This window comes from Gopherus evgoodei, chromosome 7 (assembly GCF_007399415.2).
Source record: "Gopherus evgoodei ecotype Sinaloan lineage chromosome 7, rGopEvg1_v1.p, whole genome shotgun sequence".
In the NCBI taxonomy this organism is placed as follows: domain Eukaryota; kingdom Metazoa; phylum Chordata; order Testudines; family Testudinidae; genus Gopherus; species Gopherus evgoodei.
The window spans coordinates 94,060,161-94,083,108 of record NC_044328.1 but is presented as its reverse complement, the minus strand read 5'-3'; the positions used below and the strand labels follow the sequence as shown (position 1 = coordinate 94,083,108).

At 41.8% G+C, this 22,948-nt stretch overlaps 1 protein-coding gene across 3 annotated transcripts in view; it reads left to right on the top strand.

Moving 5' to 3' along the window:
- Positions 1-22,948, top strand: part of IQSEC1 (IQ motif and Sec7 domain 1) — a 710,112-nt gene that overhangs the window by 629,979 nt on the left and 57,185 nt on the right. The gene's annotated exons all lie outside the window — the stretch shown is intronic.

Genomic DNA, 22,948 nt, shown 5'->3' with positions numbered 1-22,948 from the left:
AGCCGTGACCTGTCTGTGACTTTTACTAAAAATATCCATGACAAAATTTTTGCCTTACTAATGATTGAAGAGACTATAGGACAGAATAAACCATTAGCTTCTAGAAAATGATTGTTTCACTCTGTCTGGCTTTTGGTCGTTGTAGATATGATAGAATCAACTTTTTTTCCCCACATATTGATATGTGGATGTTATAAATTTTGTCACCCATGCATTTAAAAAATGAGTGAAATCCTGTCACTATTAAAGTCAATTGGGAATTTTGCTATTGACTTCAACAGATAATTTCTTCACTTGAGACCGTTGTGTAACTGTGTTAACCTGTACCCTCTGTATTAGATGCTTTTAATACATACATCTTTTAAAAAATTCTTTGTCTTCAAATTACTGGAGTTTAACAGTCAAATCTAATTACAGTAATGTAATCTGATGCTTAGAGCGGTGACTGAGTAGTAGAATTTCTAGATTCTGTTCTTGGCTGTATTATTGACTTTGCTGCTTGGAAAGACACTTTTGTGTCTCTGTTTCCCCATCTGTACAATGGGTATAACTACATTACTTAGTCACAACTTCTTCTGGGCTTAATTAACATCTATAAACCTCCTCTCTATGTGTAGATAAAGGGTGCTGGACAAGTGCCAGAATTCATTCTTGACAGGTTTCAGAGTGGTAGCCTTGTCAATCTGTATCAGCAAAAAAAATGAGAAGAGCTTGTGGCAAGCTTAAAAACTATTTTTCCCATGCTAATTTTTCCCATACTGTTACTCACATCTTCTTGTCAAATGTTTGAAATGGGTCATCCTGATTATCACTACAAAAATGTTTTTTTTCCTGCTGATAATTCCACCTCAATTTATTAGTCTCGTTAGTGTTGGTAAGGCAACCCCCATTTTTTCATTTTCTCTGTGTGTGTGTGTCTATAATCTTCCTACTGTATTTTCCACTGCATGTATCTGATGAAGTGGGTTTTAGCCCACAAAAGCTTATGCCCAAATAAATTTCTTAGCCTCTAAGGTGCCACAAGTACTCCTCGTTCTTTCTGAATATACATTCTTATTATCCCTTTAAAAACATTGGCAGCCATGGTGCTATTTGTAGAAGTGTTAGGAATTCTCCTCAAAGTCTAGCAGGACCTTTTTTGTGAGAATTGTGTAGCTTCTAATGAGCTACTGGGTGCTTCAGCTTCCACTGCAATTTCATACAAGTCAGTTTGCAATGCTGGCGGTTGAATAGGAACAGTAATTTGTTTTATTTGGATTAATAAATCCAAGTCAGTTTGTCTATTATATGCTGTAACATTGCAAATCATGTAAATCTGACACCTTCATGTATCACTTCATATTCTAGTACAATACTAAATATGGATCCGCCAGGTCTGACTGTAAAAACCTTAGAGTGTGTGTGTGTGTGTGTGTGTTTGTTTTTTTTTGAGGTTCTTTTCAAAAGGCATTTAAAGTGTCTCTTTAATTCATTGACCTCTTATAAGGGGAAGGGTTTTGCAGGCTTTTCCTGCCTAGAAAGTGAACTGGGGGAGAAAGACATTTCTATTTTTAGAATATCTTCAAAGATTCAAGTTCCTTGAAAAAGGAGAGAACAATGACCCAGTTTGGATGACGTTTAAAAGGTCTGATGTGGTGGTGTATTTCTGTCTAATCATTAGGCCCTGAGTTGTGGTTGGTGGTTTGTTTGTTTGTTTGTTTTTTTTCCATTTATCTTCAGGTCTAACATACAGCTCTTTTGGTGGGCTATGGAAACAGACTTAAGAGAAGGAAAAAAAGGACCCAGGCAACACACACGAATGATGACATCTGGAATTGTCAGCTGCTCCCCAGTCACATGCTGCCCTGTCAGTATGGAGGTGACAATGGGGGGCGGAAAAATGAAACAAATCCCAAACAACATGTACAGAAGAGAATAGAGGAGAGTGTTCTCCAAAAGACATTTAAGTGATCTTTCTGCATTGTTGGTTGGGCAACTGAGAGGATAAAGAATGCTATTGAATTTAATGTTGAGTTGGTAATATAGTGTTGGTTTTGGTTTTTTTAAGTATCCTGTCAATGGCAAGTCCTTAGAAACACAGCACTATACAACAACTCAGGTTTACTCCTGGGCGAATTCTGCACTAAAATATTAAATTATGTGCACAATATTTTAAGTTCTGCATATTTTATTTGTCAAAATAACACAATATAATCCTTCCCGTTTCAATTATTTTTGTAATTTATTTCAAAATACCTGTCAACAAGTATGTCAGAAATACAGACAACAACAAAAAAGATCCCACCAGGAGTAGAGTTAAAGATATCATTACTACAAGCCAATTTCAGTTGGGAGGTGCTGGAGGGGACTGTATGGGGCACACCCAGAGTTCAGACACCTGCACCCCATTCCCCACGGAGCCCAGCTATGGGGCATCCCTAGAGACCAGACACCTGCACCCCACTTCTCCCAGAGCTCAGACATCCCTCACAGAGCCTTTACTCCCCCTAGCTTCTTTACTGTCCCAGCGGCGAATGCAGTGTGGGGTGGCCCTGCCCTTTCTTATCCTTTACCAGAGCTGTGTCTCCTGGGTCCTCTCCTGTCTCCAGGAGAATGAGGATAAAGCTGGGCAGCCAGAACATGCAGAACTAGGCTGAGTGCTCTGCTCACTGCAAGCTGGAGAGCTGGGTTCTGCAGAGTCCAGCAGCCCCTAATGTAGCTCCAATTCTGCAAGGGAAACATGAAAGTCTGGGCAGAACATTAATTCTGCACAAATTTTGCATTGTGCAGTGGCGTAGGAGTACAGGTTGCAACTTTTGGGTGTGTATGGGTTTTTCTTTTGTTTGTTTGTTTGTTTTTTAACTGTGTGTATGATTTTTCCCATATGAGCTTCTATGTTGGCACATGGCTGCCAAGTCTTACAAGCTTGCACTGAGTCATCCAGAATCTATGGATAGGATATTTGCACAGACAATGCCAAGTTTCGTATAGATCTTGCTTGGCACTAGAGTTCTTCTTCAAGACCCATGGCATTGTGTAACACATGCAGATGTTGGTTCTGTCCAAGAGGCCAATTACACCTTCTTTTGGCAATGTAAAAGTGGCAAGGAAAATCATCAGCAAAGTGTCAGTTTCGCTGTGAGAAACAAGTAGGTAAAGCTCCTAGAACAGTGTCTTTTTTTTTTTTTTTTTTTTTAACTGCAGTTGCGGAATGTAAGGCACTGGGTCACGCTGGCTATGGTCAGCACCTCCAACCAGGCCGTTTAAAAGTCCCATCAGCGGTGCTGCCCAGCAAAGGCAGGCTAGTGCCTACCTGTTCTGACACTGCTGCTGACCCCCCACCTGAGGTAACCCCATACCTCCAACCTGTGCCCCAAACCTTTCATCCCCAGAGCCTACACCCCCAGCCTAGAGCTCTGACCTCCTCCTGCATCCCAAACCCCTGCCCCATCCCAGAGCCCCCTCACACCTTGAACCCCTCATTCCCAGCCCTTCCCACAGCCCAAACTCCTCATCCCCAGCTCCATTGGGTCATGGGCTTCAACAATTTCCTTCAACTGGATCACCAGAAAAAAAGGTTTGAAAACCACTGTCCTTGAAACACTTATTGGGAAGTCAGAGAGTATCATCTCACTTAAACTTCAGACAACCAATCAGCTCTGTGAACATCATTAGTGCCTATGCAGCAACACTCATATCTAGCCCCAAGGAGGAGGATACATTTTACGACTCTTTGCATCAAGTTGTCTAAAGAATACCAGCCACTGAGCAACTTTTCCTCCTTGGTGACGTTAAGAGTCGGTGCAGACAACAACTCTTGGCCAGATGAATGAGAATGGCCAACTACTTCTTGAATTCTACCCCCAACACCAAATGTGCATTACCAATTCATATTTTACAGAAAAACATCGCCACAAAGTGTCATGGTGACATCCACAGTCAGGCCATTGGCACCAATTAGACCTTGTTATCATAAGGAGGAAAGACCTACCCTTGGTGCATAACACTCGCACATTCCCCAACACAGAGTGTGAGCTTGCTTCTAGGTTTTGCTCTATGTAGTTTCTTGGCTGTAATCTTCACTTTGCTAATAAATCAAGGAGATGTCAGTGTCACAATCAATGCTATTAACACCACAAATTCCTGGCATTTCCTCTGGTTTTTGAAGGCTGGTTTTTTGAAGGCTTTTGAACTTAGCATGTATGGGAAGTCATTACCAGAGCAGGCGCAGGATTTTTGGGAAGATTTAACAACAACAATCTATAAAACAGCTTTAGTTACATTTGGGGGAAAGAGAGACCATCAAAAAAAAGGACTGGTTTGAAGAAAATGAAGCGGAACTATTACCTCTCATCAACATTAAGAACACAGCCTATCTGGAACACAAAAAGTCAACAGAGAGCACCAAAGTGAGACTTTGACATGCAAAAACCGAGATACAACGAGCAAGCAAATGCTGTGCAAATCATTACTAGATCAAGCTCTGCGAAGAGATACAGACAGCCTCAGACACAGGAAACCTTAAAGTCGTGTATGACGACCTGAAGAAAGCTCTAGGTCCCACTGTCAACAAGGTTGCCCCTCTCAAATCGCACAGCGGTGAAATCATTGGGTTGAAGACTATTAAGAGCTATACGGACAAGAAAGAAACATCACCAGCAAATCACTGGACCAAACACTAACTCTACAGATCATGGCAGAGCTAGATGTGGAGCCCATTGTAGAAGAGCTAAGCAAGGCCATTGATTTGCTATCAAGTGTCAAGGCTCCTGGAAAAGATGGCATCCCAGAGGAAATCCTCAAGTGCAGGAAAGACAGCCTATTACCATATCTTCATCAGCGGCTACTTAAATGCTGGAAAGAGGGTGAGGTACCACAAGAAATGTGTGACACAAACATCATCACTTTGTATAAAAAGTGAAAAGGGTGACTGAAATGACTATAGGGATTTCTTGCTACTAAGCATAGCAGGAAAAGCAGATTGAGGGCTGGAAGATCAATTATAGACATGATTTTCTCTGCGTCGACTCCAAGAAAAGTGCAGAGAGCAAAACTGACCATTGTACATTGCCTTTGTGGACCTAACTCGGGGTAGGCAACCTATGGCAGGCGTGCCAAAGGCGGCACTCGAGCTGATTTTCAGTGGCACTCGCACTGCCCGGGTTCTGGCCACTGGTCTGGGGGGCTCTGCATTTTAAATTTAATTTTAAATGAAGCTTCTTAAACATTTTAAAAACCTTATTTACTTTACATACAACAATAGTTTAGCTATATCTTATAGACTTATAGAAAGAGACTGTCTAAAAGCGTTAAAATGTATTACTGGCACACGAAACCTTAAATCTGAGTAAATAAATGAAGACTTGGCACACCACTTCTGAAAGGTTGCCGTCCCCTGACCTAACCAAAGCATTCAACACAGTCAGCAGAGCAGATCTGTTTGCAATACTGGAAAAGACAGGATGTCCATCAAGCCTGTTAAGTTTTATGTGCTCATTCCACAACAACATGAGAGCTACTATCCTGTTTGACGGGTCTACATTGGATAGCTTTGAGATGAAAACTGGAGGGAAGGAAGGACGTGTTCTTGCCTCTACGCTCTTTGGAATCTTCTCAGCACTCTTGAACTGTGGGTTTAGCGACATGAAAGATGGAGCGTATGTCCACACAAGATCAGATGGGGAAACTCTTCAACCTGTCCCGACTTAAGTCAAAGACCAGAGTCAAAAAGGTGCTAAACAGGGAACTTCTATTCACTGATGCTGCTGCCCTCATAACCCACAATGAAGCTCTATTACAAGAACTCATGGACTACCTTTCAAGTGCCTGTCAGGCATTTGCTCTCACCATCAGCATCAAGAAAATGGTTGTATTAAGACCGGGGGTTCCACAAGATCCTTCAGTTACCTTAAATGCCAACCAGCTAGAAGTAGTCCAGAAGTTCAGCTATTTAGGTTCTGCAGTGACCACCAACCTCTCACTAGATGAAGAACTAAATGTTCTCATTGGAAAGGCTTCCACCACCTCTAGCAGACTAACTAAAAGAGCATGGAACAACTCAAAGCTTACCATCAAGAACAAAATGCTAGTGTACTAAGCTTGCGTCCTCAACACTCTCATGTATGGTGGGGAAAGACGGACAACTTGTGCTCATCAGCAGAAAAGGTTAAACAGTTTCCACCTACATTTGTTTACGCCTCATGCTCAACACCAAATGGCAAGATAAAGTCACTAACACAGAGGTTCTTCAAAGGGCAAATTTGCCAGCTGTGATGGCCCTGCTCAAGCAAAGACAACTGCACTGGCTGGGCCGTCTGAGTAGGCTGGAAGACAGACTCATACCCAAGGACATGCTATACAGGGAGCTATCAGAGGGAACAAGAACAACAGGACGTCCAAGCTTCGCTATAAAAAGACACGCAAGCGAGATCTGAAGGAATTTGGAATTGATCCTGAACAATGAGAAATCTTGGCATGTGATTATGGCAAGTGGCGTAATCGTCTCCATCAGGGTATCAAAGTCCGTGACAGAAGCTGGCTCCTACAGCTTGAAGAGAAAAGAGCCCACAGGAAGCAGGCAGCTCCCAGCCAATTTTCAATAACTGCCAAACAACATGCAAATCTCATATTGGCCTGTTCAGTCACATGAGACACTGCAAACCATCTACATCATAGGCTGCAATTGCCACTGTCTCTTGCAGATGAAAGGATGCCATCATGGCATTGTGACATTCCATGTAAACCCCTTGTTGCTCCTGCATGCAATCTCACTTTCAAGAACAGCACCTGATAGAACATGAGGCTTTAACACTTGTGAACAGGTGGTGGGAAAACAACTTTAAGGATACTGAACTTCATTCTTAAAAGTTTTTTAATTGGAAACTACAAAAGAGGGAACCTGTGGGACTAGAATTGCTTTGGGGCAATTGATATGATAGAAATTGCTTTAGGGCACCTCTAGGTAACACTCTGTGGTTTACAAGTGAAATTCCCTTCACTGTAAAGAACCCTTCCCCCCACTTCTAGTTATTGCATTTGATTGCTTTGATGCACTGTACAGTGTCAGTTTAATTAACTTTTTTGAGTTACCCTCAAATAATATCATGTGTTTATTGCTCTTAGTGCACAGGTATGTCATGGTATCTTATATCCAAAGGTAATTTGAAAAATAAGTTGCATCATCACTGTAGATCTCTTTCTCTAGCAATAAGCTACTCTGTTCATCCAAGTATCTCTGGAGAGGTTTCAAAATTCCACTGCCCATAAGTTGCTTCAAGGCCACTTAACTGGAGAAGTCAAGGTTCCCAAAAGTCTGCATCTTACAGAGGAGTGTTCAGAGATGGTGTTCAGAGCTACTTTCATTTCATTTTGTCATTGCCACAGTTCTCAGAAATAGAAAATTATATGAAACAAGTAACAATTCCATTCTTTCTGTATTTTAAATGGAAGGAGATACACTTTTGGAGAAAAAAAATTGCTAACAAAGGGGCTGAACTCTCCCTTAAGAGGAGGAGTGCTGTGCTACCTAACTGAATGTGATTTGTTTTTTAGTTATGAAACAGCAAAGCTTTAAAATACAGTAATGAAAAATCACTCTCCATTGCCACAATAGAAGTTACATCCTGTGGAATTCCACCTAGATCTGTTGGAAGTATATGCATGATTTTACTTGCTTATACAGCTAAGTAACGATTTTCAAAAGCCATAGCAGTTTTCTTTCCAAAGACCTTTTGCCAATTTTGCATGGCAAGCTAGGGTGGAGTAGATAAGCCTAGAATGGTTGCTGCTCCAAATTGCCCACTTGTTGGCTGTCTTGTGCAAAATGTTAGCAGGTCAGAGATCATTAGGGAATAAATAGGACAATAGAGAGCACAGGCATGAATACAACAAAACATTTATTTCCAGGAGTTCATATCTTGACCATAATACTTATTTTAGGCTATAATTTGGCATCAGACTAGGAGCAGTTGTTCAATGTTGCTAAAAATACATACATTTTTAACGATGTTTCGTGGCATCTGCTACATCTGAGCTTCTGTTATCCCCAGAGTAGACAGAATTTCTACCTAAAAAGCAGCTTCTGTGCATACAGATTTTTAGTTGTAACAGAGTGAACAGACCCTGTGCATGGGTTGGCAGGAAAAGTGTTAATACCATTTACTCCCTGAGTAGAGGAAAGATCACAGCTGCATGCCCTAACTGTAAGAGCTGGTAGGGAAGTATGGTGGGGCCAGCTGTGTTTAATTAGGCAATTCCCCCACACTCTCTGAGAGGGAGGTGGTTTGAATAGCCAGATCTAAACAACATTAGAAGCCATTCCTTCTTTGTAGATAGGAGGAAAATGCTAACTGGAAAAGCCTTCTTTTGATGGATTCAAATGTTGTGGTTGGGCTCATTGAGGAACGAGACTGTAGGAAGCCTTTGGAGTGTTTCTTCCAAAAAAATAAAAAAAAATAAACCCATGATTTTAGTTTATGTCCTTGTTTGTTTTGACTGCATTCTGGAAATGCCTGATTTATGAGTCAGCTGGACATGAAGACCTTGGGATATTCAGGCCCTATATCCACCAGTACTGCCCCATCAATACTAATTGATGAAGTACAGTATAATACAGTGATTATGCAGTACCATATGTAAGTGTGTACGGTTGATATGGTAGGTGACAAATGTTTCTAAGGACCCACAGATAATAGGTGGGATGATTTTAAAATGTGTTATAAGTGGCCATGTCTGTGGTAGTGTAAAGCAGGGGAGGATCCTTCATGGCGCCATGAGCATGGGCATGAAGGAGCCACGGACTAATGTCCCCAACAGCCGTGAGACGAGGGAGGAACTAGCCCATCGGGGTTCTTCACCCTGCTTGGTTGGCAGGAGGTTCCACCACTTGATGTTGGGGCAAGACACGTGGATGAGGAAATGAAGGGTGTGGAGCATGAGCACATACAGCTATTTCTGGGCACAGTTCAGAGGTGGAGGAACATAGCAGACGGACAGGGAGGCTTGTGGGACAGGGGCCTGAAAAGGTCCTGAGGGCTAGAGGTGAGAGGCAGGCAGGGAGCACCCTCCCGCAGGACCCACTCAAGGAAAATGCAAGAGGCGAGCATTAGGGCCTCCTGGAGCACATGGGGTGGGGGCGCGAGGGATAGAAAGCCCCATGCGCTGGTCAAGCACCATGGGGTACTCCCAGTCCCCCCAGTTATGCAGGCATTCCCCAATCCTGGGGTACCAGCTACGACCAGCCTCTGGCGCACATCCTTCTGAGAAAATGCTAGAGGAATTGCCAACTGCACACCTAGATCGGGGTTGAGTAGCAGAGCTCTGCAAGGAGGTTCTTCTGCCTCAGTGGCTGCCAGGGACCTGGTTGCTGAGACTAGCTTCCATATCCTGAGGAAGTCCTGGTAAAAGACCAGCAGCTTGGATAGGTGTTTGGGAGATCTCTCTAGGTGAAGATAGAAGAGCTGCCAGTTATATTAAAGGTGGCAGAGGTAGGCGTGTGCTAGTGCACTCCACCCCAGACTACTTAAACCATAAAGGTGCCTCTGCAGGGCCAGAAGGCGGAAGACATGGACCTGACTGTGGAGGCAGAGTAGGCCCTGTCCATCCTCTTCCAGTGGGAGGCTCAGGACACCTCCCTGCATTCCACATAATCTTGTTGCTGTTTACTGTTACTGTAAATCACTGACCTCAGTATTGAATTGAGGTTATAGAATATTGTTTATACATCATTTCCAGCTTTCTGTTCTGCCTTGTGTTGTATCCTAGCCTCACTTTGGGATTTTGTCATGTTTTAAAGGCCAGTGTTGCGCGTTTGTCTTGCAGGGATGTCATTTCTATTAGTGCCATATATTTTTACAATAGAGGCTAAAGGCTTAAAGCATTTTACATTAAGAAAAAATTCCTAAATTTCTCAGATCCCTTTGATTTTTTTTTTTCATTTATCATCATCTTTTCATTTCTAGAAATTATACATCTGGAAAACTGCTGTCCCTGTATGAGATCATCAGCTTTTCCATTTTAAAAATACTCAATAGCCTTCTGAGTTTCAAATTATCATCAGGGTCCCCGCCCTTCCAAAATTCTCCCAGAGCATTTCTTGATGCTGCCAGAAGGTGTGAGAAGAACATTTGTATTATGCAATGACAATATGTATATTAAATCTGGGAGCCCAGAAGCCCTACCTGTGGATCCACTGGTAATTTCATTTTGGGTAGATTTTTATTATGAAATCTTTCCTCAGATTCCCTGTGCTCTTGGACATTCCCGCCAAATATGGGGAAAGGTACTTTTACATTTCACATGCTTTCCCACAATTGTTTAGTACATCCTTTTTTTAAACATGAGGGTGTCCTTATCCACTGGAAGAGTAATTTTATAATTATTTTCTTTTAGTTGATATTCATAGAAACACAGAACTGTCAGGGACCTTGATAGGTCATCTAGTCCAGTCCTCTGCACTGAGGCAGGACTTAGTATTATCTAGCCCAACCCTGACAGATGTTTGTCTAATCTGTTCTTAAAGTTCTCCAATGACAGAGATTCCATAACCTTCCTAGATATTTTGTTCCAGCGTAACTACCATTACAGTTAGGAAGTTTTTCCTTATGTCTAACCCAGGGGTCGGCAACCTTTCAGAAGTGGTGTGCCAAGTCTTCATTTATTCACTCTAATTTAAGGTTTTGCTTGCCAGTAATACATTTTAATGTTTTAGAAAGTCTCTTTTTTTTCTAAGTCTATAATATATAACTAAACTATTGTTGTATGTAAAGGAAATAAGGTTTTTAAAATGTTTAAGAAGCTTCATTTAAAATTAAATTTAAAATGCAGAGCCCGCCAGGCCAGTGGCCAGGACCTGGGCAATGTGAGTGCCACTGAAAATCAGCTCGCGTGCCGCCTTCGTCACCCGTGCCATAGGTTGCCTGCCCCTAGTCTAACCTAAACCTTCCTTGCTGCAATTTTAAGCCCATTACTTCTTGTTCTGTCCTCAGTGGCTATGGAGAATTATTTCACCTTCCTCTTTATAACTTTTTTTACGTACTTGAAGACTGTTGTTGTATCCCTCCTCAGTCTTCTCTTCTCTAGACTAATGCCCAGTTTCTTCAATCTTTCCTCGTAGGTCATGTTTTCTAGACCTGTAATCATTTTTGTTGTTCTCTGGCCTTTCTCCAACAAGTCTTCATCTTTCCCAAAGTGTGGTGCCCAGAACTGGACACCATACTCCAGTTGAGGCCTTATCAGTGCTAAGTAAAGTTGAAGAATTACTTATTTACAACACTTGTGCTAATACATCCCAGAACGATGTTTGCTCTTTTTGCACTAGTATTACATTGTTGACTCATATTTCGTTTGTGATCCACTAACGCCCCCAGATTCTTTTCTGTAGCACTCCTTCTTAGGCAGTCATTTCCCACTTTGTATTTGTGCAATTGATTATTCTTTCCTAAGTGTAGTACGTTGCATTTGTCCTCACTGAATTTCATCTTATTTAATTCTGACCCAGCGGCAGCTTCACGCACCAGTTCTCTAAGCGCATGCCTAGGGGAGCAAGCTGCGGGGGCTGCCCTGCCGATCCCTGCGAGGGCGGCAGTCAGACCGCCTTTGACGACCTGCCTGCGGGAGGTCCCTGGTCCTGTGGATTTGGCAGCAATTCGGTGGCAGGTACGCCGAATCCGCGGGACTTGCGGACCTCCCACACATAACATCGCTGAAGGCTGCCTGACTGCCGTGCTTGGCGCAGCAAAAAAGCTAGAGCCGCCCCTATTCAGACCATTTCTTAATTTGTCAAGATCTTTTTGAATTTCAGTCCTGTCTTCCAAAGCACTTGCAACCCCTCCCAGCTTGGTATTGTTCACAAACTTTATAGATGTACTCTCTATGCCATTCTCTAAATCACTGATGAAGATATTGAATAGAACTGGATGCAGGACACATCTCTGTGAGACCCTACTCAATATGCCTTTCCAGCTCAATTGTGAGCCATTGATAACTACTCTTGAGTGTGGTTTTCCAGCCAGTTGTACACCCATCTTATGGTAAATTGGTCTAGCCTGTATTTCCCTAGTTTGTTTGTGAGAGGGTCATGTGAGGCATTATCAAAAGCCTTACTAAAGTCAGGATTCGACATCTGTTGCTTCCTCTCACCACCCATCCACAAGGCTTGTTGCATATGGACGAGTGAGCTGTCCTATGCCAAATAAGGAACCAGTGCTCAATGGGAGCTGCTGTCTATCACTTTTTCAGTCTCTAAATGATCTTGAAGTCTGTCATTTTTGGAGGTTTGACATACAATGTTTTGATTAAATATAATCCTATATAGGTACCGTATCTATACTGAAAGTCTTTTGCATCGTTTCTGGGTTCTTCATTTTCTTCCCTTTAATTGGCTGCTGCATTCTTTTCAAGCCCACTTTTCCTTCCTTTTGTAAAAAGAGCTCTGTTTCTCCTGGAGAGAAGCTTGGACTTGATCTAATTTTTTGTTAGATTGGAGGGTCCAGAGCTGGCTCTCACTTCATACATGAGGTAAAAAATAGGACAAGGGGGACTGCAGAGTGGGAGTCTTTTCGAAAAAGACTTGGGTGTTCTGGTAAGAAAATTGTCTTTCACTACCACCTTAAAGCTTCTTTCTCCTGCCTCTGTTGCTACCTTCATTGCATGTAAAGGCCTGTAATTATGCTGCCCAATACTGTCTCCTTAAATTTGGGGTGATCACCACTGGTCTGTAAAAGGATGTTGTAAGTCTAAGGATCTTATTGCCCCAAATATAATATAAAATTGAGGACTTTAACTCTTCATGGGGATTTCATTTACAAGTCTTTGAAATAAGAATGTAATTTTGGGAAGAAGGGACGTATCAACCAATTCATAGTGTTATTAGCTTGTCCTTTTTTATCAGTCTTTAAGCCTATTCAACAGAGGCACATAATTTACATCATTTTTTTTCTAGATTGGAGGCAATTTGGACCCCTAGATGCTTTGAGTTCATAAAACACTGATTTTATACTCCTGCAACTTCTTCCCACAGTTCTTTGAGTAAAGGATGGATTGGAAATCTTTAAAGACTACGGTCAGGTTTTAAAAAGATATTTTAAAAATGCTGTATCCAATTACCTCACCCATGTGTATGTTACAAATAATCCTTTTATCTTAATAAAGCTGAAAGAACTTTTAGTACTCCAACTTTTCACTCTTTTTACTGATTAAGTTTACTTTTTAAATTTCAATTTGGTTTGGAGGTTGAAAATGATTTCCCATTTGTTTATAGTCCAGTTCTCCTCCATTCTCATGCATCAGTTCAATGTTGTAATGTCTGGGCTGCAAAATCTAAAAGGGGAATTTTGTAGAAATGACTCCATTGGAATTTTAAAATAAAAATGTAGTGGAGACATATTTGCTGGTATTAGGCTTTCTATAAGTTTATTTCTGAAGAGGGAGTCTGATCAGACAGAGTTCTTTGAATTTTGCCCATTTTTTTCTTTTGTGGACGTCATTTGACCCTTCGTAGCTTGTTAAATTGTGTTTCTTCTGTGAAGAATATATTTGATTCTCTAGAACAAGAAAAGGTGGGGGGAGGGAAAGACTTGCCTAGGATTTCATATCAGAGACGTTTGTCAACCTACATTGACTATATGCAGTATAACAGGGATGTTACTATTGTTGCTGGAACATCTGGATAGCAGATTACTCAACAACAGACCGTTCCAAGACAAATTAAAATCAAAGCACTCCGTGTAGTTAGTCCCCTAACATGCAGAGGAGTATGTAAGAAGAAGAAAATGTTCATAATATGACTCTCATTAGTTCTAAAAACACTTGGCCATAGATTAGAACACCTAAGGAAGAGTCCTATGTTTTTGATCTGCCTTTTTGTTTTACAAATGCTGGTATTTTTCTCCCGAGGACTCCTCTCCCCCAGCAAAATGGGTCCTTCAGAGTACATAGTGTTCTGCCCAAAGAACATATGAAATGTGTAACCATGTGAGATTCAGCCAATAGTGTATTTAAATGCTTATTTCAGGTATGCATGTGGGGATTCCCTTTATTGACTTTAAGAGGGAGTATAAACCTTACCAAATGTTGAAAATTAAATCTAGCCTTTGAAAAGCTGCAGTGTCCCCAGCATAAAAGATGTGTGAATGTCTTATGGAAGTCTAAATGAACGATTACCTCATCGTCAGCCAATCAGATCCTTTTGCTCTTAAATATTCCAAGCACATGTTTCCCTCTAAATGCTTCATGCTAGGAATAGGCAAATATTCTGCTTTCACAGAGCCTGGATGGGCATTTTGGATGTTTTTACTAGAAAATGACTATTATAAAAGGAGGCATTTGGTTGGCTGCCCACAGTTCAAACCAAGTGAATATCTGACATGATTGTGCAGGCCAAGAGTTGTCAGCCAGTCTATTTTCCCCTCAAATGCCCCGTGACCAGATTTTCAAAGTGGAAAACTGGGAACAGCTGCCTGTGCATCTATGCAGAGGCCTCCAGTTTGGATGGGGGTTAGGGAGATATGCACAGAAGGGTTTTGGAAGCTGGAGCCAGGAGAAAGAAAAAAGGGGTGCCCAGTCTCACTCCCTCCTCCTCAGCCTGGCATCCTCCGTTCTCCTTCCCCACCATCCTGTAGATTTGACTCTCTGTATGGGAGACCTGGCTGGAGGAGTCATGCAGGTTTTTTGGGGTCGGGGGAGAGGAGCTGCATAGGGCAGAGTATTCACATGAGACAGGCCTGGTAGGGGAAGTCCTTGAGAAGCATATTTGCTTAGTGAGCTTGGCACCAGTTTCACTGGGTCATGTGATAATCAGCTGCTTCAGGTGGTTAAGTCTGCAGGGGTTTGCAAGAGCAGGGACAAAACACTTTTGTTCTTTTCTTGGGAGGCAGGGAGTGAGGCAGAGAGAGAGAGATCGTGTGCAGCAGGGACAGTGGAACAGACCTGTAAAACAGGAGCTGTTACTGATTTTCAAGGACACCATGTCACCTGATTTGAATCACAGCTGACAGTTATGGGAGAACCATTAGGGAAGTGATACTCCACCTGTGCAAGCCACACTTAAGGAGCCCATACATCTCTTGGGAAGTCTAAAGTCTCACGAAGCTTCTTTTGTTCTGCCTAGCACCGGGCACAGTGAACAAAGCGCCGACTGCACAGGGTCACCTGCTTGCTGTGTTGCCTGGAAAATGCAAGATTGAGACAAGGGCAGATGAGGGTGGGAGGTGGCCATGGAGTGAAATACTGAACAAGCAAACCAAAATAAGCAGCTAGGAAAAGGGGTCAGATAGAGGTTGGGGAAGAGAAAACCCTCCCAGCAGCCACGAGAGAGGGAGTCTTAAACAGCCACAAAACAACCACAGCATGTTTTTTTTTTTCAGCGCTTTGTTCTTTTCTGTTAGAATAATACAGATTTTAGAAGCTGTCTGGTTCCTAAGGCAAAATCCTACTCAGCGCACACTGAAATCAGTAGGACAACTCCTCTGCATATGGGTGAGCAGGATTTGGCTCCCAAAGTCACTACTTTCTATTTGCCAAACAGCACTTATGGGGCTCAGTCTGTAGCTGCATCAGAAATTTCCCACTGCTCTAGCAGCTCGGCTGCAGACTGCTGTTCCTGTTTCCATGGAACTGGGTGGCTGCAGGGGGAAAAGGGATAAAGGGTTTTATGATCCTGTCTTTTTCAGGTGATAATTTTCAGACAAGCCAGAACATTGCACAGTACCAGACATTCTGTGCGGTACATAATTTACCCAGCACTTTGCCACCTGGTGGGTAACAAAGAAGCTGCTTTGTGATCTCACGGAAAATGATGCTGGAACCATTTGGTTAAATTCTCTATCCAGTTTTCTGAAGAGATGGCTACAGAGTTTGTTCCTTTTATTATCTCCGCACCTCTTTATCAGCTAAAACAGGACACTAAGATCACTTCTTTGGGGATGAACTCTAAATTACACCCATGTAAATCCTAAGGAACTCTGTTCTCTGGCTAGCAAGGGTGTAACTGAGAGTAGAACGAGGCACTTTGGCCCAATCTTCCATTCAGCAAATGGCCTGAGAAGCAGGCCAGGGCACTGAGTAGATGTGCCTGGGGCAAGTGTGGAAGAATCATTCCTCCCAAGCCCTGGGGTTGCTGTGCAACTACCCTCTGGCAGCTACTTCAGACTGTATAGGCCTTTATACCACTCACGTCACAAGCAAGAGAATGGTAGCCCCTATAAAACACTGGAATCTCTGTCCATGCCCTGGTTCTCCTGTCTATAGTTGCAAAGGAGGGGAAAGTAGATGCTCCTCAGTAAATAGGCCCCTTCTAGTAACAATTAATATCTAGCTCTTGTATAACCCCTTTCATCTAAGATCTCAAAATGCTTTATAGTGGAAGTCAGTATCATTATCCCCATTTTACAGATGGGAAAAGAGAGAGAGAGAAGTGACTTACAGATTGGTGTCTGCACTGGGAATAGAAACCAGCTCTCCTGAGTCCACAGTCCAGTCCAATGCCCTACTCACTTGCCCACAATGTTTCTTCATTTTATCAGAAGGTACTTGCTTTTTAAAAATTAGAGTTTTAAACAGAAGGGCTCCTTAATACCAGAAAGATGCAGAGAAACTGGAGAGCATTTTATCAAACCTACAACACTATCGAAGGGACTGCAGAGAATGATTCATGAGAAAAGATTTAAAAGAAGTAAAGGTGTCCCTTGTTAAACCACATCTAAGAGGGGACATACCTGGCTACAGGTATTTGAAAAGTAGAGACATCAAAGCAAGCTATGAATTAATGGGTTACTGGGAGAGGAGGGAAGGAGATAAAGAAGAGTAATAGAATGAAATAAAGCAGGAGTCTTGAGGCTGATTAGCAGCGAAAACTACCTGACAGTGAGAGATCCCATGGAATAGGCTATAGGGGAGAGTGGTGAAGTACCAGAAGACTGCACAGATGTCTTCTATTTTCTAACTTGTATGGCTGTAAGTAACGCCAAGACCCAGCGTTTTAGTATCCGTCCAGTAGAACCCCAGAGTTACGAACTGACCTGTCAACCACACCCCTCATTTGGAACCGGAAGTACACAATTAGGCAGTATCAGAGACCAAAAAAAAAGTGCAAGTACAGTACTGTGTTACATGTAAACTACTAAAAATATAAAGGGAAGGTGCATTTTCTCCTGCATCAGAAAGTTTCAAAGCTGTACTAAGTCAATGCTCATTTGTAAATTTTTTTGAAAGAACCATAATGTTTTGCTCATCATTACCAACAACCTCCATTCCCAAACTGTTTGTAACTCTGAGGTTCTACTGTAATTCAACCACTCCTTTAGCTCTGTTATGTTTTTTGCTTTACATCCCATTTTGTATAGCTGGTTACAACCCAATTTCTGATGACTTGGTGACCAGTTTTTCCCTCCAAAGTACTAGTGAAGGGCACCAAAGCCTGGCTCCAGTGGGATAGCTGAGGCATATAAAATAAGGAGCAGACTGTCTGTCATCAGCGTCCCTGTTTTCTGTGATGATCCTGTGAAAGCCCCTCCGCTGTTTGGGCATTCAAACTATGAGCTTGTATCTTGGCAAGGCAGGAGGGTGTGGTGGGATCACTGCTCTCCATGACATCATTCTCTCCCCCTCCAAAGGCACAGGGATTGTTCACCGTGAGGTAATGCTCACTCTGTTTGCATCATTTTACACTGTCTTCCCTTTCACGTATTGGGGAGAAGATTTAGGGAGTGGTGAGCATGGAAGCAAAAAAGCACCCGCCTTCTGCAAGTGTCCCAAGATCCGCAACATTTCCTTGTGTTTCTCATCAGCTCTGTGGGCTAGAAGAGTCACATCCCATACCGTTCTGTAAGAGGTTAACCCCACTCCCCCTGACCCCTCTAAGCACACACAGCCAATGGCTTACGCTGAAGAAAATAGCAGGTTTCAGCTTGCTGAGTTACATTGCCTGTAAGTTGGTTTTTCCTGATCAGGGGAGGATATCTCCCTTTATTACCAGCAGAAACATGTTTTACATTCGTTCCTCTTTCTGTTCATTAAATAGTTCCTCGGTATTAGGAAGGCGTAGATCAGACACTGCAGTTGATCTCTCTACTCTTCTTCCTTTTTTTTTATTCCTTTCTTCCCTTGCCTTGTTGTGGAAAGAACTCTGACAGAGTGTTCCTTTGGCTCTGATTTTTGTAGCATTTTAAGGTTGTTTTTTTCCTTCTTTCCCAGAAGGTTTAAAATAAGCTCAGCAATTTCTTTTAAATAGCTGCAATGCTGCAGCAGTAGGAAGCTGAATACAACGGAAGAAAAGAAGTGAAGCTGTTGAAGCAAAACTTTGCTGCCTGCCAGAATTAGTGTCCAGTCAGCCTACTGTTTGCCATCTTAGCTATTTAAAAAGTATTTTGATTTCCAAACTCAGACTGAGACATGTCTGATTTCTTGTATTAAAGGATTAATCTTTCCTGGAACAGGGTTTTAGTACTGTAGTAGATTTCTTTGTGTAAGTTTCAATTACAGACTAGTGCTTGGTTGTATGAGTGCTATAGAGATTTTTCAAACTGGAATCACTACTGATCCCATCAGTAGACTCCAAGAAGACTTACTGGCATTAAAGCTGGATTGATTCCCTCTTGTGAAAAGTGTTCCTAAGCTTCAGAATGTGGATCATTGCTCTGTGTAATATAGATGGCCTTTAAACCGAGGTCACGGTTCTTGCTCTCATTTGCTTGTTTATTAACCGCACCTAGGTCAAAGTTCCTTCACAGTAGTGTATTTGCCTGAACTTAAGGGAGAAACTGAAAAATATGGATGTGCTTTTGGAAGGACTGAATTCCTTTTATGGAGGCTTCACGAATGGTTGAGGGTTTCTTCACCTCCATCAAACCAGATACAAATTCCAAGTTTTAAGAGGGTCAAGCATCTGTGGTTGTACATGTCTTGTGAATAAATCCCGACTCTAGTTCAAAAGCTACTAAGCATTACCGAAGACAAAATCTAGCATAAAGGCAGCAGCTTGATGTGCATTTACTACTCCAGTGCCGCCATCCAGGTTTGTGTCTGTGTGTTTGCTATTTTTTGAGCTCTGAAAATGAGCTGTGATTTTGGATGCATTGGTTCTGCATGTTTTACAAGTCAGTAGTATGGACGAGTTTTACCTACATTTAGGCTCAATGCTTTGATTTGTGTTTTGGTTTGTATTCCATTAAGAGCAGTTAGGGAGGAGGGCCCAACAAATAGATCAATTGTGTAAGAGAATTGCTGGAGTCCATGTACAGCAAACCCTTTTGTATTAACTAAAACCAGCCAAACTTTTCTTGTACATTTTTTTTTAACAAAAAATGGACTGAAAATTAAAAGGTGGCAGAAATTTTTATTTTATTTTTTTAATTTTAGATGAAAAACCATAAAAATGTGGTTTTGGTCTTCTCTTTTCTCTCCCTTGTAACTGCCCACCCACCTGCACTCTCACCCCATTAGAGAATGAAAACCAATTTTTTCTCCCAGTTTTTGGGTTTGGTTGAAAAAATGGGGGGGAAAAGGCCACACACAAATTGAACAAAACCTGTTGTAACCTGTCCCGTGTTGTATGACAGAAGCCAGGGGCTAAAAAAGAGCAGTCTCATGCTAGAATACCTGGTACATACAAACTGAGTGTACAGAGGATGTTTTGAAGATCATTTTTCATATTTCAAAAGTAAAAACAAAGGTCTACTGGCACTTCAGGGTAACTGCGCTTGTATTCCCCCCTCCATGGTCCCCTCCAGGTGTGCCCAATCAGGTCTCAAGTCTCCAGCCATCACTTGTCTCTGGGCAGGGACCCTCGACAGTTTTCTGATTTGGGCTTTTAAGGCTGCACGGCCCTCTGCCATGTGCTGTGATATTCCCAGCAAACCAGACTGCCTAATGGCCACCCACTGTGCTTTGCTTTCTCTCTTGAGGGCTATAAACAGTGTACGGCCAAGTAACCATACAGCTCTTTCTAAGCAAGCAAAACACAATTATTCTTAGTGTAAAAGCATTCCAGAAAAAAAAAAACATAAAAACAGTAAAAGTTCCTGTACATATGCTGTCAGCTTACCAAAGTCACCCATCAGTCTTGCAAGCCCTTAGCAGGCTGAAGTTCTTCAAACCATTCCTCAACGGTTAGGGCCACCCCTTGACAGAAGCGTCCGTTCTTTTGCTGAATCCAAAGAGGGCTGGCCCTGTGTCAATTCAAAACTCATCCTGTTATACCAAATGCCCTTTCTTTGTCTCCTAGCCTCTAGAAAATTCACTTTGAACCAGTATATGCAAATCACTACAGGGGGCAGTACCTCTCTAGAGTTGTTTAGTCTCAGTAACTTGCCTTAATAACCTCCATTGTTTTTAGTTCCTGTAGGAGCTGTGGCAACCCTTCCCTGTGGAGCAGAACACATTCATACATAAACTATTCATAAATGTTGTACAGTTGTCCCCAAAGATGTTTCATGGAGTTGCAATATCTGTCACAGTTTGATCATAGGGTCAGGATAATTTTGTACAACCACATTTTAGTATGTCCACTTAGGGTGCAGAAGCCTTGAGTGATGGTTCAGGCATATAAGGCATATGAGCCACATCTGATGGGTGGTGATGCTGAGGCTCTGGGACTGAAACATACTTTCTGATCTTTGGTCATACAGCATTTGTGGTGGGCTGGAAAAATGTTTCCCTATCTTGGCAATTCACAGCTCATTGGACCTAAGAGCATGATGTCATTGCACTAAATTATTTTTCCAATATTTGATGTCATCTGAAAATGTGATTTAGTGATTTAGTTTTAATTTAAAAGATTCAGTATTTTATGGAATCCAAGGGCTAGAAAGAACTGCTATTCATCATTGGCAAGATGGGATTTGTAGCTAGCCATTGATGTGCAGTACTGGTTACTATCCCTGTTGGTTTAGCATAAATCAGGGTAGCTCCATGCATGTGAAAATTATCATTGGTCATTCAGAATTGACAAAAATGTAAGCGACTTACCAGAGAGATCAGGATGCTTCTGGCATTGCACATATTCAGGACAACTCCACTTCTTCTCAAGAATTCTTGAATGAGATAATAAAAAGAGTAGAAATGGAATGTCTGATGTATTAAGATGCAGCAGAACATTTACTTACACACACACACACACACACACACACACACACACACACACACACACACACACACACACACACACACACACACACACACACACACACACACACACACACACACACACACACACACACACACACACACACACACACACACACACACACACACCACTGAAAGGTAGTCGGCCTCCGGGCTTTTCTGAATGAGGCTATATCTATATGAGCGCCTTTGCTGGTAAAACTTTTGTTGGGCAGGGGTGTAGGGGAAAAAACACCCACCCCTGACCAAGATAGTTACACCGACAGAAGCACCAGTGTGGACAGCCCAAAGCCGGCAGGAGACTCTCTCTCCTGTCAGCATAGATACACAGGAGACCTTAGAGCGACACAGCTGCAACGGTACAGCTGTGCTGCTGTAAAGGTCTCTAATGTAGACATAGACCGAGAGACAGCAAAAAAATAAAATAAAATAAAGCTGCTGTCAACCCTGTTATAAGGAAGAAAGAATCCTATTGCTGACAGCAATAGCTGTGTTGGATAGGTGGAGTTACTACTGTTTTTTGTTGTTTTTAATTGTAACCAAGTTTATTACTTTCCCCTCAAATATGGAGCAACTCAGAACAGAGGCCACCTAGACCTCTGCCTAAGCAGAATCGAAACAGGATTGACTTGTATTTGTAGTCAAGATGGTCTTTGGTGGGTATGAAAATTCCTGATGCTGTTTTGATAATTCTACCCTCCAATAAATGTGGAAATGAAAAGTCTGGGAACCTGTAATAGTGTAACTACATGAGCAGACCAGTATTTTGCTGTTTCTTGAGGTTTAGGCTTCCACTTCTAGAACAAATCATACTTAAAAAGTAAGTAAATACATTCTTAATGGAAGTAAAATAGTTCAAAACAATCAGTTTCTAAAAAAGGTGCAAACTGTGCTCATTTATTTTTCAAGCAGCTTGACTTATCAAACAAACAAAAACCCAACCCCCCCCCCACACACACACAGAAATACCAGTTGTAGTGTACCAATGTGAGATTTCTAAGGATAGATACAGCACTCGACCCAAGGTTTAAGAATCTGAAGTGCCTTCCAAAATCTGAGAGGGATGAGAGTGGAGCATGCTTTCAAATGTCTTCAGAGAGCAACACTCAGATGCAGAAACTACAGAACCCAAACCACCAAAAAAGAAAATCAACCTTCTGCTGGTGGCATCTGACTCAGATGATGAACATGAACATGCATCAGACTGCTCTGCTTTGGATCGTTATCGAGCAGAACCCATCATCAGCGTGGACACGTCTTCTGGAATGATGGTTGAAGCACGAAGGGACATATGAATCCTTAGCGCATCTGGCACGTAAATATCTTGCAATGTCGGCTACAACAGGGCCATGCAAACACCTGTTCTCACTTTCAGGTTACATTGTAAATAAGAAGCAGGCAGCATTATCTCCTGCAAATTGTAACCAAACTTGTTTGTCTGAGCAATTAGCTGAAGTAGGACTGAGTGGACTTGTAGGCTGTAAAGTTTTACATTGTTTTGTTTTTGAGTGCAGTTATGTAACAAAAAAAATCTACATTTGTAAATTACACTATCACGATAAAGAGATTGCACTACAGTTCTTGTATAGGTGAATTGAAAAATACTATTTCTATTGTTTATAATTTTTACAGTGAAAATATTTGTAATAAAAATAAATACAAAGTGAGTACTGTACACTTCGTTTTCTGTGTTCTAATTGAAATTAATATATTTGACAATGTAGAAAACATCCAAAAATATTTAAACAAATGGTATTCTATCATTGTTTAACAGTGTGATTAATTGCGGTTAATTTTTTAAATCGCAGCTAATTTTTTTAATCGCTTGACAGCCCTATTTATCACCCTTTAT